General features: G+C 40.2%; 1 long non-coding RNA gene across 1 annotated transcript; it reads left to right on the forward strand.

The window, feature by feature from the left end:
* The first annotated feature begins 5,555 nt into the window (after positions 1–5,555).
* On the forward strand, positions 5,556–6,348 carry LOC131240568 (uncharacterized). Its single transcript, XR_009168811.1, has 3 exons — positions 5,556–5,656; positions 5,970–6,041; positions 6,168–6,348. It is a non-coding gene; the product is annotated as an uncharacterized LOC131240568 (long non-coding RNA).
* Positions 6,349–14,311: the final 7,963 nt, after the last annotated feature.

Raw genomic sequence — 14,311 nt, forward strand, 5'->3', positions numbered from 1 at the left:
TTTGCATTTCTCTTTTCTATGGCCCAGAAGAATTTTAGATCAGGGTGAAAATTCACCCCCTAGGATTTCATGGGATTCTACATCGTATGGACCGTTCGGATTCAACACTCATGACAGGTGTGCAAAGGTGCGTACATGCGTAGGTGCATACGTGAGCATGCCTCCTTTAGCATGAAATCGACGTTTGAGCTTTGAGGACTGGTTAGGGCGCCGGCCCTAACCAGTCTCTGTTTCAATCCCTCTCTCACACGCCCTCCTCTCTCCCTTCCTACAGATCTCTCCTTCCTCTCTCTCTTCCTGTCGATCTCTCTCCCTCCTCTCTCTCTTCCTGTCGATCTCTCTCTCTCTCTTCATGGTGAAAATCTGGTGACTCGCTTAATGGAAAAGGTGGATTTGAAGCTCGGTTTAAATCAGATTCACACAGGTGAAAGTATTTCTCTCTCTCTCTCTCTCTCTCTCTCTCTCTCTCTCAATATTAATGCCGATTTAGGAATTTGGGAGTTAGTAGTTTGTAGAATCCCGATTTGAATGTGGACCCTTATTTCAGGATCTGGAGATTTTTGGGTTTACAGATTTGAATGTGGACCCCAAATTGGGGATTTGCGGACTTTTAAAATTGGGGATTTTCTGATTTTACAAATTGGGATTTTCTGTTTTACAGTTTTTTTTTTTTAACATTCTGTTGCTGTTCTCTTTCTAATTTTCACGATGGATCCTAAAAATCAAGGCCAAGCCACAAGGAATAGTGTCAAATCATGCTAAATTTACTATATATGGCCAAGATGAGTCTTGAAATATCCTGATTTTCGGGGAATCCATTCATTCTAGTGTGGCAAATCATATAAGTAGATTGGAAGGCATATAAATATCAGGGTGGAACCTGTATGTACTTTGGACGATTTTGGTGGTGGGAATTACTATTTCAACTGTACCCCGATATTACAGCTGATTAAAAAAATTCACCTTCATTGCTCCATATAAGAATCACATGTAGTTGCCTTTTTATGTTTTGTCCTGGAACACTACTGATGTTATGCTGTTTCATGTGTCATATATTTTGGCAGGGAGATGTTGTAGAGTCTGCATTGCTATACACGCATGTTTTTTGCTAATTAATTTCATGGCCCTTCCTATGTCACAGAATCTTATTGTGATGGTTCTTGTGAATTTTATGCAGTTGTTTTCTATTAAATTTTTTTTATATTATTATTAGATGTGTGTGTGTGTGTATGCATGCATGGCATTGTGTTGTGATGATTCTTGCAGATTTTATCTAGCTGCTTTCTCAAAAAAGAAAAAGATATGCTCGTTCACATGCACATGTGCAGATACTTTTTAGATATTTTGTTTCCTTTTTGCATTCTACATTTAGATGAATACATGTAAACGTGCAATGGGTTGATTGTTTTGAACTTGACACAATGACAGATTTATTAACTTACAACTATACCCTACACAATTATTCAATTGATAATACCATGATTAGTACTACTTTTCTTGGTGCATATTCACAAAAAGTGGATGATTGATGATTTTCTTTTTTATTTATTTATAAATTTTTAAAACTTTTTTTCCAATTTTTTATAAAGAAAATTGGAGTAAAAAAATCTTATGATTAGACTGATTATAATTTGCAATATGATAACAACAATAACAATTATGACAACATTGGGAACAATGGTTTCCATGAATTAAATCAGCTGGATTCGACCATAAGCCATTAGCTATTGTGCTAGAAAATGGTAAGAGAAACTCAAGCTTTTGCGACTTCAAACAATCACTCCCTTTGGTTGAACATGTAATCAAGGGCTTATAGAATGAAGTACAATCCTTGCTTCTCATCCTAGTCATATATCCTAACACCAATGGACTATCTACAAATCACAAACTACCTAGTAACTAAAATACCCATGGTAATGGAGATTGCAACTAAAAACACATCCAACTCAAGAAAACAGCAGAAGCAGAAAGAAGGAAAGAGGTGTAGGTTGGCTGGACTTTAGAAGATGGCTTGGGTCGAGGAGAAGTCTCATGTAGCACCTTCCACATCATCTCCAACAGGCCCAGTACTCTGCAATGCGTCCATCCTAAACTGAGACAATAATCCACATGTTCAGTTTGGGTCTGTCCTTTGGACCCCAGTGATCCAGATTGCACAATAATCCTGGTCATCTGATCTTCTTGGGCTGATGCAAATGGTCCGTGTAGTGTTCTGCATCATCATGGTTGTATTTTGTCTAATGAATTTTGAAAGGGCGAACTCTCTCCCAAACCACTGATCCTTTTTGGCTGCAATTCAGTTTTTGTGCATGAAGCAGTTCAGAGTGGATTAGATGATCCTGGAATCGATTTATCTGCCAATGGGGACAAAGGAGGATCTTATATATGGTCTCTCTCATTCTTAAAGAAGATTTGGTCAATATATGATTAAAGAAATCACAAAACAATCATGAATGTACCTCCCAGTGTCAATCAAGTTACTGATAGAGTGAAAAGTAGTGTAATCTCATGGACTAGGTCTTTAAAAAGAGTTCAACATCAGTGAAGAAATTGTATTGTTTACTTGTTGTATCACTTTGGTTGTCATTTCTTCTTGCTGCGTTTTGAATAAAATCCCATTCATATAGCTGAGACAAGGCTATGATTCTTTCTTTCTTCTTGATTGACAAAACAGGTTCTGTAAACTGAACCCAAAATAGCTGAGACAAGGCTATGACGATGATGGTGTTTCTTATTCTTCTTTTTCAATATGTACACTGCTATGTACACTTATAATATTTCATCTCTATATCAAGGTTGTGTGCTTTTTTTCTTGTTATATTGATCTCTATGTTTGTGTTGCCTTAGATGGGAACTGCAGATGCTATTATTGATATTGTAAGTACTGGAACAACATTTGTGAAAATAATTTAAAGCAAATTGAAGGTGGAGTTGTCTTAGAAAGCCAGGTAATTCCTTAGTCCTACACCATACTGTGGGATTCTCTAACCATGCATTAGCCTAAGCAAGGTACTAGATTTCAGTACCAAATAGGGCAGCTGCTTCATCTCTTTCTGAGTTCACCGAACCAACCGGTGCTCTATTTTTCCACAGGCTGTACTTGTTGCAAGAAAGAAATCCATCATCCAGCAGAATGGTGCCCTTGATACTACCTGTGAGATTCTTGAAAGACTTGAAGCGCATCTTAGGGCACTTGATCAATCCATGGTATTGTTATAGTTTAAGGGTGTGTTTGGGGTGTCTTCTTGTTCCTGTTTCTTTTTGTTCCAAAAAGCAAGTGGACGTCTGCTGATGACAACTCAGCAGTACTTGTGTAGTGGTAGTACCCTCTTGTTCCTAGAATGTGGGCATTCCTACCTGTTTAGAAATCCACCTTCTTGAAATGAGAGGTGGCTCCTGCTACATGACAGCCTACTGCTGAGTTTGTTGTTTGGTGGGTCCCACATGCTTCTAGAACCAAAAGATGGAGGAAACGTATGTATACTTAGAGAAAACAGTTAATTGTGTCTCCTGTATAATATAATCGAATTTTTTTCCAATGGTTTAAACATTGCATTATCTCGTTTGGCATCTCTACTGTAATGGAATAAGAACTTTTAAAATAAGAGCTACTCTAATAACCTCTTTTTGTTCTAGCAGTTGTTTTAAATAAGCTCATTTGGTAAAATTACTTTTTCAAATATGAAAACAGCTCTTATTTAAAATAAGCATGTTTCGTAACATGTTGAAATAAGGGCATTTCTTAAGGGCAGTAGAGATCATTTAAAATAAAAAATAAAAAATTACAACATGGCTGTGTGTTGATTCATTTAAGAACCTCCTGTTTATTTTTATTTTTTGCAGGGTTTGAAGATAAAAAAAAAAAAGTTTGAATCATTAACCTTGATCATCAATCATTTAGGCCACGTATGATTGATAATAACTCTTGGGAACTACTTTGATTGGATGAATCCAACCATTTGATCAGTGGTCATTGATCAAATGGCTTGCATTTTTGTTGTCAATTATGTGGGTGGAGAAAAACATGAGAATCACACCCACTTTTCAATGATCTAACAGTTACGCTTTAGAAGTGGACAATGTTCTCCTCTCTAAGTAACTGATATGCTACTCTCAGCTTATCCTTTTGTAACTGATATGCTTGAGAACACACAAAGCTGAACTACACTTTGCGGGGAACAAAGTATAAGGGAATGTTCAAAAGAGCTACCTTGATAAGCTTTGTGGGCCAGATTGTGCATTCTTATTTGCCAAACATCTTTCAGGAAGTTTTACATCTGTGATTTATCACAATCTTATGGTTGGATGCAAAGTATGAGCTTCAGAAGTTTCAGTCCAATAACCAAGAAAATTCAGGCATTTTGATTTCCTGTTAGATATCCATCTGTAGTGTCAGCTTTATTTGGACTAGTATTCATATTTAGATTAATTAACACAAAATTCTGTTACTAGTTAAAGATTACTGCTCCCAATTCCCAAGACAGAAACTATGATACTGCCAAACTGTGATACACAAAATTCTGCCTTTGTGAGCTAACTCCAAGAATGATTTCGATAATGCTGAAAGGAGTATGTGCTCTCTTTGTTGCAAGGTGAATAGATATAAATGAGCTATTTAGGTGCATTTTTTTTTTAAATCTTTCCACAAAACCAGTGAATAAGACTTCCCTTCCCTTTTTCAACCAATAATTAGGACTTGGCTTAGGCAATTTACATAACTCTGCTTTATGGGCTCCCATCCCATGTGAAATATTGAATATCAAGACACTATTATATAGGCTTTAACCATGTAGAGCGTCATGATTGATTTATATTTTATAATGAGGCATGTTGGAAATGTTTTCCATGATATCTGATTCGGGAGTTGGTTTTCCATGTTGACTATTTTATTTTATTTTTGCACCTTATACTAGTCTTCTTGATGTGATTCTTCGACCCATAACTCGGATTGTGTGTTTATTTCTTGTCCTAATAAGTTGCAGTCTCCTTTGATAGGCAATAGCCTACATACTTTTGAAATATTCTGACACAACAATGTTACCTAAATTGCCAACACCACTACATTTTCCAGTTTGAATTGCCCCCGATTATGGACCATTTACAATTACGCATCAACTATTTTGTCTCTCCATTATCGCTTACTTTCATTTATTTTCCAAATGTATTGTTTCTCATTCGTCTTTCCATTGTCTTTCTATCTGGCCTTTAATTATCTATCTTGGGATCTTCCATTGTAGAAATTTTCTTCTAAAAAGTTGTATGTACATTTCAGATCTGTTGCAATTAGTTAGATTTCAATCCTAGTTGCTTCATCTATCTTGGGATCTTCCCTCGTGGAATTTTCAACATGCATGCGCGCAATTTTCTCATATATATGCAGCCCCTCTCAGCAATTTTGGGTTGGCTTTTATATAAAAGTTGTGCTGCCATGTTTGGATATGAATTTGTTGCTCAAATTTACTAAAACTTTTCCTTTGTGGCTATCATGAATGTTTTGATGGGTGGCTTCCAGTGTTACTATGACACTTCCAAGGCAACATATGAGCTCATTCAAAAGATACTTACAGGACTGGAGCCTGGAGCAGTTGATGTGTTTCTTGATTTCATTTACTACTCAGGTGATCCTCTACCTGACGAACTGCTCACCCAAGTTAAGGTTAGGCATCACCCCACATGATGTCAAATTCTATTTCTTTTAGCCTTTCGGTTCCTCCAATTCATGAAGCTGGTTCTGCATTTCTATGTATTGTTTTCTTCTTTCTTTGAAGTCAAGGTTTATGTGTTATTTTGTTGATATAATTTAGAAAATTTTCTGCATCAGTATGCAATCGTTCTTCAAAGCATTTTCTTTTATAAGATGTTATCAGTTGTTCTTTATCTTTATTCAATTTCCTTGGTGCTATTCAATTTTTGCTCATGCCTCATCTTGAAATAAGGTTTTTCTAATGGAGTTATTTTGTTATAACCAGGGAATTCATGTTTCAGAGGACTTTGTTGCCAAGCAATTGAGGTCCATGATTTCTGATATGTAGGTTGATGTGGTGAGTGACAAGTACTCAAAAGCAAGTTATGATAATGATGGTGGAAAAGGATTCATGTAGCTGACCCCAATTAGTTGGGATAAGGCTTAAATGATGATAATGATGGTCTTCCTTATTTTGCTTTAGGTCACTCAGGTTGGCAGCTGGTATACAAGAAGTCAAAGTTGAAATGGTAAATGGTTTCCTTTATTCGCTCCATTTTTATACATGCAAATTGATTTTCACATTCTGTCCTTCATTTGATATGATTGTGTGCCAGAAAATGATGCCCATCCCAAGCATTACAACAAATATGATGTTGAATTGTGGTGCCAATTATTTCTGTTGTTAGTTATTATGTTGGAGGTAACTTCGATTTTTTTCAGCTAGCTGTATTGAGGGATTCATTGAGCTAACTGGATTGTATACAGGAACTAGGGTCCATTCAGCTACAAGTCTACTTGCACTTCTAAGTTGTGAAACTATAGATGAGCCTGAGTCTCTTCTTTGTTGATTTGTCCTAGGTTCCATTGTCTTTCATTGAGCTAACTGGATTGTATACAGGAACTAGGGTCCATTCAGCTACAAGTCTACTTATACTTCTAAGATGTGAAACTATAGATGAGCCTGAGTCTCTTCTTTGTTGATTTGTCCTAGGTTCCATTGTCTTTCATAAGGTTGATAATCGAGATATTTATTTTCTTAAAAAAATTAATGCTTAATCTTTTGGAGCGCAGTTTTCTTGTTGTTGTTCTTTGTTTCTAAAATGTATTGCTTTCTTGCAGGTATGGGCAAACAAAGCCAGTTTATGCATATCGTTTGATGGCACATGGAACTATGGAAGAAAAAATATATAAACGGCAGGTACAGACAAAGCATAACTACTAATAAATGATGTGTATGAGGCTTTACCATCACATTGTGAAACTCTAGATCTCATTTTATTTTCAAATCTTTCTTCTACAATCAAAGTTTGGAAGAAAATGTTTTTTTTTTTTTTGTGTGTGATTTTTTGTTACTGCAACAGGTGACAAAAGAGGGACATGCTGCAAAGGGTGGTTGATAGGCAACAAATACATTGGACCATTTTTAAGTAAGGTCCTGCATCTCTTGGATTTGTATTTTAATTGATGGGACATAATTATGATGATCATTTGTTTAAGTTTTCAGGGAAAATGATATTCTTTACATTATCTTATTTCAGCAATAGCTGACCTAATTTTGGCTATTTACTATATATTTAGATCAGTTTCTACTTCAGGCCTTTTGAGCATCCAAACACATTGATATTTAGTCTAGTTTCATATTCATTCTTATCTTGTGAATGTTAAACAATCTTGTGAATTATTTTTTGAATGACTATCAGGTGTAAGATATAAAAAAATCTTATATATATTGTAAATTAGAGATATTTTAGTGACGGACCAAATCCGTCGTTAATTTCTGAACGTTGAAGTAAACGACGGATTTGAGGTCCGTCCCTCTGCTCATATTAGCGACGGACCTTATCCGTCGCTAATATTTTAATGATGACGTATTTTTCCAATTTTAGTGACGTATTTTATTTTCTGCGACGGATCTTATCCGTCCGTTGAAAATAAAAAACGACCCAGTAAACAGCGACGGATGAAATCAGTCGTTTATTTGGTTTTACGATGGATTTGGTTCGTCGTAAATTCACGATTTTGGCGTAGTGTTAGATCGATCATTGAAATGTTGCGGACTTAATGATGGTGAAAGATCTCTAGGGAGCCCTATTAGTGTGACCAAGCCACATGTCAAGGGACAATATATCGTGGCCCCATTGACTCATGCTTTAAGGCCTATGACGCATGATTAAAGCCTAATGAAGGTGAATGTTCAATGAACTAGGTTTACGCTACTAAATTAGATATCCACGGTAACACCTGAGTACAGTAAAGTACGGGGCGTTACAATCTACCCCCCTTAACAGAAATCTCGTCTCGAGATTTATTATGTGTATCCTTAAGTGTTAACATTACAAGCAGTAATTTTCTTTTAGTAGTGCATTCTATTTCTCACTTGTGCAGTCACGTCCCGCCTTGTTTAATGTTCACTCCCCAAGTATAGGGTTGTGATGTAGTAATAAACTCAGTGAGACCGAGTTCGAATCCCAAGGGACTGATACCTGTACGTAATCTGAAACTAAGTAAAACTAGAATTAGACTAAGATGTAATCTAAATCAAATAGAATTTAATGAATAATTGTGAAATAATTATCTAAAACTTAAGGAATTCATGGAAAGGAACTAGGGATTCAGAGGATCCACTTGTAGAGATCAAGGAGATCTTATGCCTGCTTCAAGAACTCAACTGGACTTAAGAGTCCCATTTTCATCCGGTTGAAGAGTGTAACCATGGAAATCAAATTGAACTTCCTTTGATATAGTTTTCAAAAGATGAAAGGTATATGAATTAGAATGGATTCTATCACCAAACCATGTCCAGGAGAAAGTAAACAACAGAATTAAACTAATTACCAACCAATCAATAATGCATGAAGGTTAGGAAGGGTACCGTCCTCCGACCATGCCCAGGAGACGATGGTGAACAACAGGGCTTCCTGACGTCATACACATAAAAGGAAAGGAATATGCTCAAAGCTATCACAGACCCATTGTAATTTGAGTCACAACAGACCATTTAAAAAAACTAAAAACATTCTCTTAATTAAACCAAAATCAACATCAGTTCAATCTAAATAAAAGACACAAGCAAATAGTTCTCCCATTACACTATAAGCTTCACCTTTTAGCCTTAGCTAACAGGTTTAGCCTATCAACATAATTAGGCTACCCTTAAAAAAAAGAAAAAAAATAAAACAGGAAAATAAAAGAGACTACTTGATGTTGATGATGCCTCCACGGCTGCCTGTCATGCCCCAAACTTGGAAACCGGGCTCACAAAATTTTCGATCACCAAATCCGGTGCTGACAGCCTCCGTAATACCCCATTCTCGGCTCCCAGCATATATACGGCAGATTCTGATCTTGGGATCCTACAAGGAGGATTTTCCAATGTACATTTGTCTCGTAATGAGTATAACCACAAGATTACCTAAATCACAAAGGCAACATCATAATCACATATCCACTAATATAATCGTTTGAGTACAATACTGAAAGGGAAATTCATATATAAAATAAATCAAAGCTCCAGGAGACCGCTGCACGCTCCAGGCTCAATGCTGCTGCAACCTAACATCACCTGCACGTATCTATCGTGCATAAGCTTATATAAAGCTTAGCGGGTGGTGAGAGTGTGTGCACAAGGTAAGTGCCAAGTAAGCAATATCAGAGTAATCAGAGTAAGCGGAAATACTGATAAACGCATAATCATACAATATCAGAAACACTAGCAAGATCATAAATCATACGAAATCAGAGTAATACGAAAACATACTGATAGGCCCATAAATACCATCAGTCTGGAAAATAATATTATATACTGATGAAGTAATGTAGATCAACTATGCAATGCGGAGACAACAAGCCAAATATCAGATGCCGCTGATGCAATGCAATATACAAATCCTGATGAGTCCACGAATATCATTAGTCATATCTAGGCCGTATAATGCAGAAACATAGCAACCTAAAATGCTACGTACTGCGGATGCAATGTGGTATGCGGTGCGAATGAAATGACCATGCTAGAGTGTGAAGTCGGGATGATAGTACGTAGTATCGCAGGCTATGGGGTCCACCACAAGGGACTTCTATCCAAACCAGTCTCATACCTAAATTTGTATAGTCAGACTCAATGTGGTAAACTCCTGATCTCAGGTTAGTCGCGCGCCCAACCGAAATCCTTGCCATGCGAAGGTACATGTAACAAATAGTTGCGCACCACCAGCCCGAGTGGATAGTGAATGAATGAATATGCAATTCTTGCTCAATAAGTCCACATATCAGTACGGTTACTCTCTGGAAAATCACCGGGGTCTATTACACTCCAAACCAGGTTGCCGCCCCATCACGCGCAACAAGGTGAGTGAAAGAGACCTCACTATCCGCCTGCCAATATCGGGCTCAGCTCGTCGATAGCGGACCCATTCCTCGAGCTGGTCAGACTCAGCCTAGCATTGCCCCCTCCTCTCGGGCAGGTAAGGCCATACCCCCTTCCAACCGACCACGACACAGTGGGAGACGCAGCCTAACGGTATACGGCCCTCATATGCTCGTGCATCCACTCGATCTAGACGTTGGAGCAACTTCTGTAACGAAGAGAGTTTAGGGACTTTCACCCAGGGATATCTATAGCACCCCATGTAGAACAGATTTCCGGTATCCCATCTGGCCATCCACGATAAGCCTGTGGAGGCTACGGCCCTGATGTTGCTAGGGCGTACAGTAATCATAATGCAAGATGCATGAGTCATATAATCCAGTCATGCATCAATCCTGCGCATACCGTGTGCTCATGTGAGATTACCTCCGCCTATCAGGGAGTCTCATAACAACATGCTCAATGACATATTTAATAATCAACCTCATCTCATAACAAACATACAGATGCTGCATATGAGCATGTATCATGATGCTATGCTGTCACATACTCGTTATCGGCATCAACAATCAATCTCGACAATGTGGACATTTAACCAGCATTGCCCTCGAGGAATGACCCGCATAAAGCCTAATATATAGTAGACTCATGGCCTCATACAAGGACCTAATATACAACACCATGGGCCTTACTCAAGGGCCACATATACACAACAGGTGGGCCCTCCTCATGGGCTTTAAATACATGACATGTGGGCCCTACACGTAGGTCATGAATACATCAAACGGGTCATACATCACGGGCCTAATACATATCACAATGGCCTTGCCCATAGGCCACGAATACATAATAATGGGCCTTGCCCATGGGCCATGAATACATCACAGTGGGCCTGAACTATGGTTCGCATATACATCATATAGGTCTCGACAATCGGGATTGATCGATAATCAGAATCGGTAAATCGGTCACAGCAATCGGAGTCGGCAATCGGTCTCGCAATTGGGATCGATCGATAATCAGAATCGGCAAATCGGTCACGGCAATCGGAGTCGGCAATCGGTCTCGACAATTGGGATCGATCGATAATCAGAATCGGTAAATCGGTCACGACAATCGGATCGATCGATAATCAGAATCGGTAAATCGGTCATAGCAATTGGAGTCGGCAATCGGTCTCGACAATCGGGATCAATCGATAATCAGAATCGGTAAATCTGTCACAGCAATCGGTCACCATAATCGGCCTCGATCGCTAATCGGTCAATTGGCCACGACAATCAAAATCGATCAATACTCAAAATCGGCAAATCGGTCACAATATCCAGCCTCGATCGCTAATCGGTCAATCGGCCACTACAATCAAAATCGATCGATACACAGAATCGGCAAATCGACATCGACGAGAATGACCTAACAAGGCCTAAGGGAAGGTCACAATGAGGACATCTGACCGTCATTGCATATCAAGGTGGACATTCAGCCAACATTACTCCCAAGGAGTGGCCCATACAAAGGATCCACACACAACGCAACAGCCATACATACCTCGCATTGGGCCTCAACCATGGGCCTCGAATACATCACAATGGGCCTTGCCCATAGGCCATGAATACGTCACAATGGGCCCCGCCTATGGGCCTCAAATCCACAATAGGTGAGCCCTACACATGGGCCTTACATACATCAAGTGGGCTTCATCAATGGGCCTTACTAATGGGCCTTATACACATCAAGTAGGCTACATCATAACAGGTACGTAGCTGGTGTGAGGGTACTCCAGCCAATCCGTTTCCCACATGTGCATCAAGGTAACTCCCAGCGTCCAAGGACCAGACGGTGGAGATACATACATCACGTGGGTCTCACGTCCCATGTGGACCAATGAAAGAGTGGATATAGAATAAATACATCAAGGTGGGCCATGTTGGATGGGATAGATAAGACACAAAAATCCAGGTGGGGCCTCATCAGCACCGTCCAGATATGGACAGTGGGGATACAAAATACATACGGCAAGGTGGGCCCCCACCATAATGTCTATTTTCCATCCAATCTGTCCATACGGTCAAACAAATATCATTGATCCAAAACTTTGGTACTCCCACGAAGTTTCAATGGTGGATGATCAATCCCCACCGACTTCTGCAATGTGGTCCACCTGATGGATGGCTGGATCTATCACACATTTCATGGTGGGTCCCATCCAGATAGACGACCAGGATGAAGCAAATATCCCAAGCGGGACCCACAGAATTTGCTGACGCAAGTACAGCAGCTATTTGCTACGGGTACCAGCCCACCGTCCATCAAATGGACGGTTTGGATGAAGAACAAATGGACGGAGAGTTGGATTTAAATACATGGACGGTGGGGATTTGAGCCACTAGCTGACGTAAACACATCAGCTATGTGCTGGTATGGTGGCAGACCAGCCAATCATCTCTCACGGTGGGTGGGTCCCACGGGCCTGCTGATGTCAAAACATCAGCCATACAGCTGGTGTGAGTTACAGCAGCCGGTCTGCTTTCATATGAGGTGGGTCCCACGTACATTAGGGCTCACCGTAATATTATATTAAAAAAAAAATATATATATATATATAATAAAATATTGCATAAGCCCAGCGTCAGGAGCACTGACGGACGGCCTGGATATTATACAAACGTCAAGGTGGGGTCCACACGCCCCATCACATGCATCACGTGGTTTCCACGTGTGTAGGGCCTCCGCTGTTAGACAGCATAGATAAAACACTTACATCACGTGTGAGGCTCTACAATTGGACGGTGCGCATCAGCACACATCACGGTGGGGTTTCCATTACACCGTCAAGAGCCACTGCACCGTCCAGACATCTCTGGACGGTGGGGATTTTAAAATACATGCATCAAGGTGGGTCCCACCCACACGTGTGGGGTGGGCCACACCCTAACAGATGGACGGGGTGCATACCATGTAAACTAAATTGAACTTCTTTTAATATAGTTTTAAAGAGATGAAAGGTATATGAATTAGAATGAATTCCATCATCAAACCATGCCCAGGAGGCAAAGCAAACAACAGAATTAAACTAATTACCAACCACTCAACAATGCATGAAGGTTAGGAAGGATACCGTCATCCAACCATGCCCATGAGACGATGGTGAACAATAGGACTTCCTGACGTCATAAACATCAAAGGGAGGGAGAAATACTCAAAGCCATCGCAGACCCGTTGTAATTTTAGTCACAACAGACCATAAAAAAAACTAAAAACAATTCCTCAATTAAACTAAAAACAATATCAATTCAGTTTAAACAAAAAGGCATAAGTAAAAAGCTCCCATCAGACTACAAGCTTCCCTTCTTAGCCCCAGCTAAGAGGTTTAACCCGTCATGATACGGCTAACCCTTAAACAAAAAGAAAAAAAAAACCTTTTCCTCTCTATCTCTCTCCCTGCTCCACGTCCAGCCAAAATCGAGCTAACCTCCTGCTGCCACCGAATCTCTCCCTGTCTCCCCCTTCCAACCCAAGCCCTCCTCCCTTTTCTGCCTTTTATCCCTGTAAAAGACGGTGTGCACTCCCTGCGCAAATAGGAAACAATATGCGAGACGGAGCCTTGCGGAAGCCGGGCGCATTTTTTTTAGAAACTACTTTCGCACGCAGTCAGCGGCGTTGGGAGCAGGTTTTCGGAGTGCTGATTGTTTCGGCTCCACGTCTGCCCTTTTGGTGGTGTTCGTCCCGAGCCTGGTCTTCATCTGGACGGATCAGATCAACCGTCCGATCAATAGGGGTGGACCACAGCCTCCCGGATCTTCCGGACCGCGGGAATAGAGGCAGCGCAAGACAGACGATGTGCTGATGGTGGGGCCCACTTCACTGTTGTTTTGAGAAATCCACGCCGTCCACTGCATTCTGTTCGAAAAACCAGTAAGAAATATCTGGTTTCAGATTGGATTCTGTGTGGCCCACAGAATATTGTATTCCGCCGTCCATCTTGAGTTTGATCGAGTCTTTCCCGTATGTGCGCGCATGGGAGCAGATAGTCAACATGGCGTCGACCTTTCCGAGCTCCTTTACAAGATGGATGGCTTGGATCGACCCTTTGGGCCATGATGGTGGCCCACCAGCTTCCACAGTCTGCTCGTCTGAGTAACAGAGGGGACGGCACTTGCCGTTTTTGAAGAAGCTCGAGTCCAGGACGGTTTGACCGTCCTGGAGTTTCTGTGCACGCCTGGTGCATATGTGCATAGTGCACACCCAACTCAGGTGGGGTC

Source organism: Magnolia sinica, chromosome 3 (assembly GCF_029962835.1).
Source record: "Magnolia sinica isolate HGM2019 chromosome 3, MsV1, whole genome shotgun sequence".
In the NCBI taxonomy this organism is placed as follows: domain Eukaryota; kingdom Viridiplantae; phylum Streptophyta; class Magnoliopsida; order Magnoliales; family Magnoliaceae; genus Magnolia; species Magnolia sinica.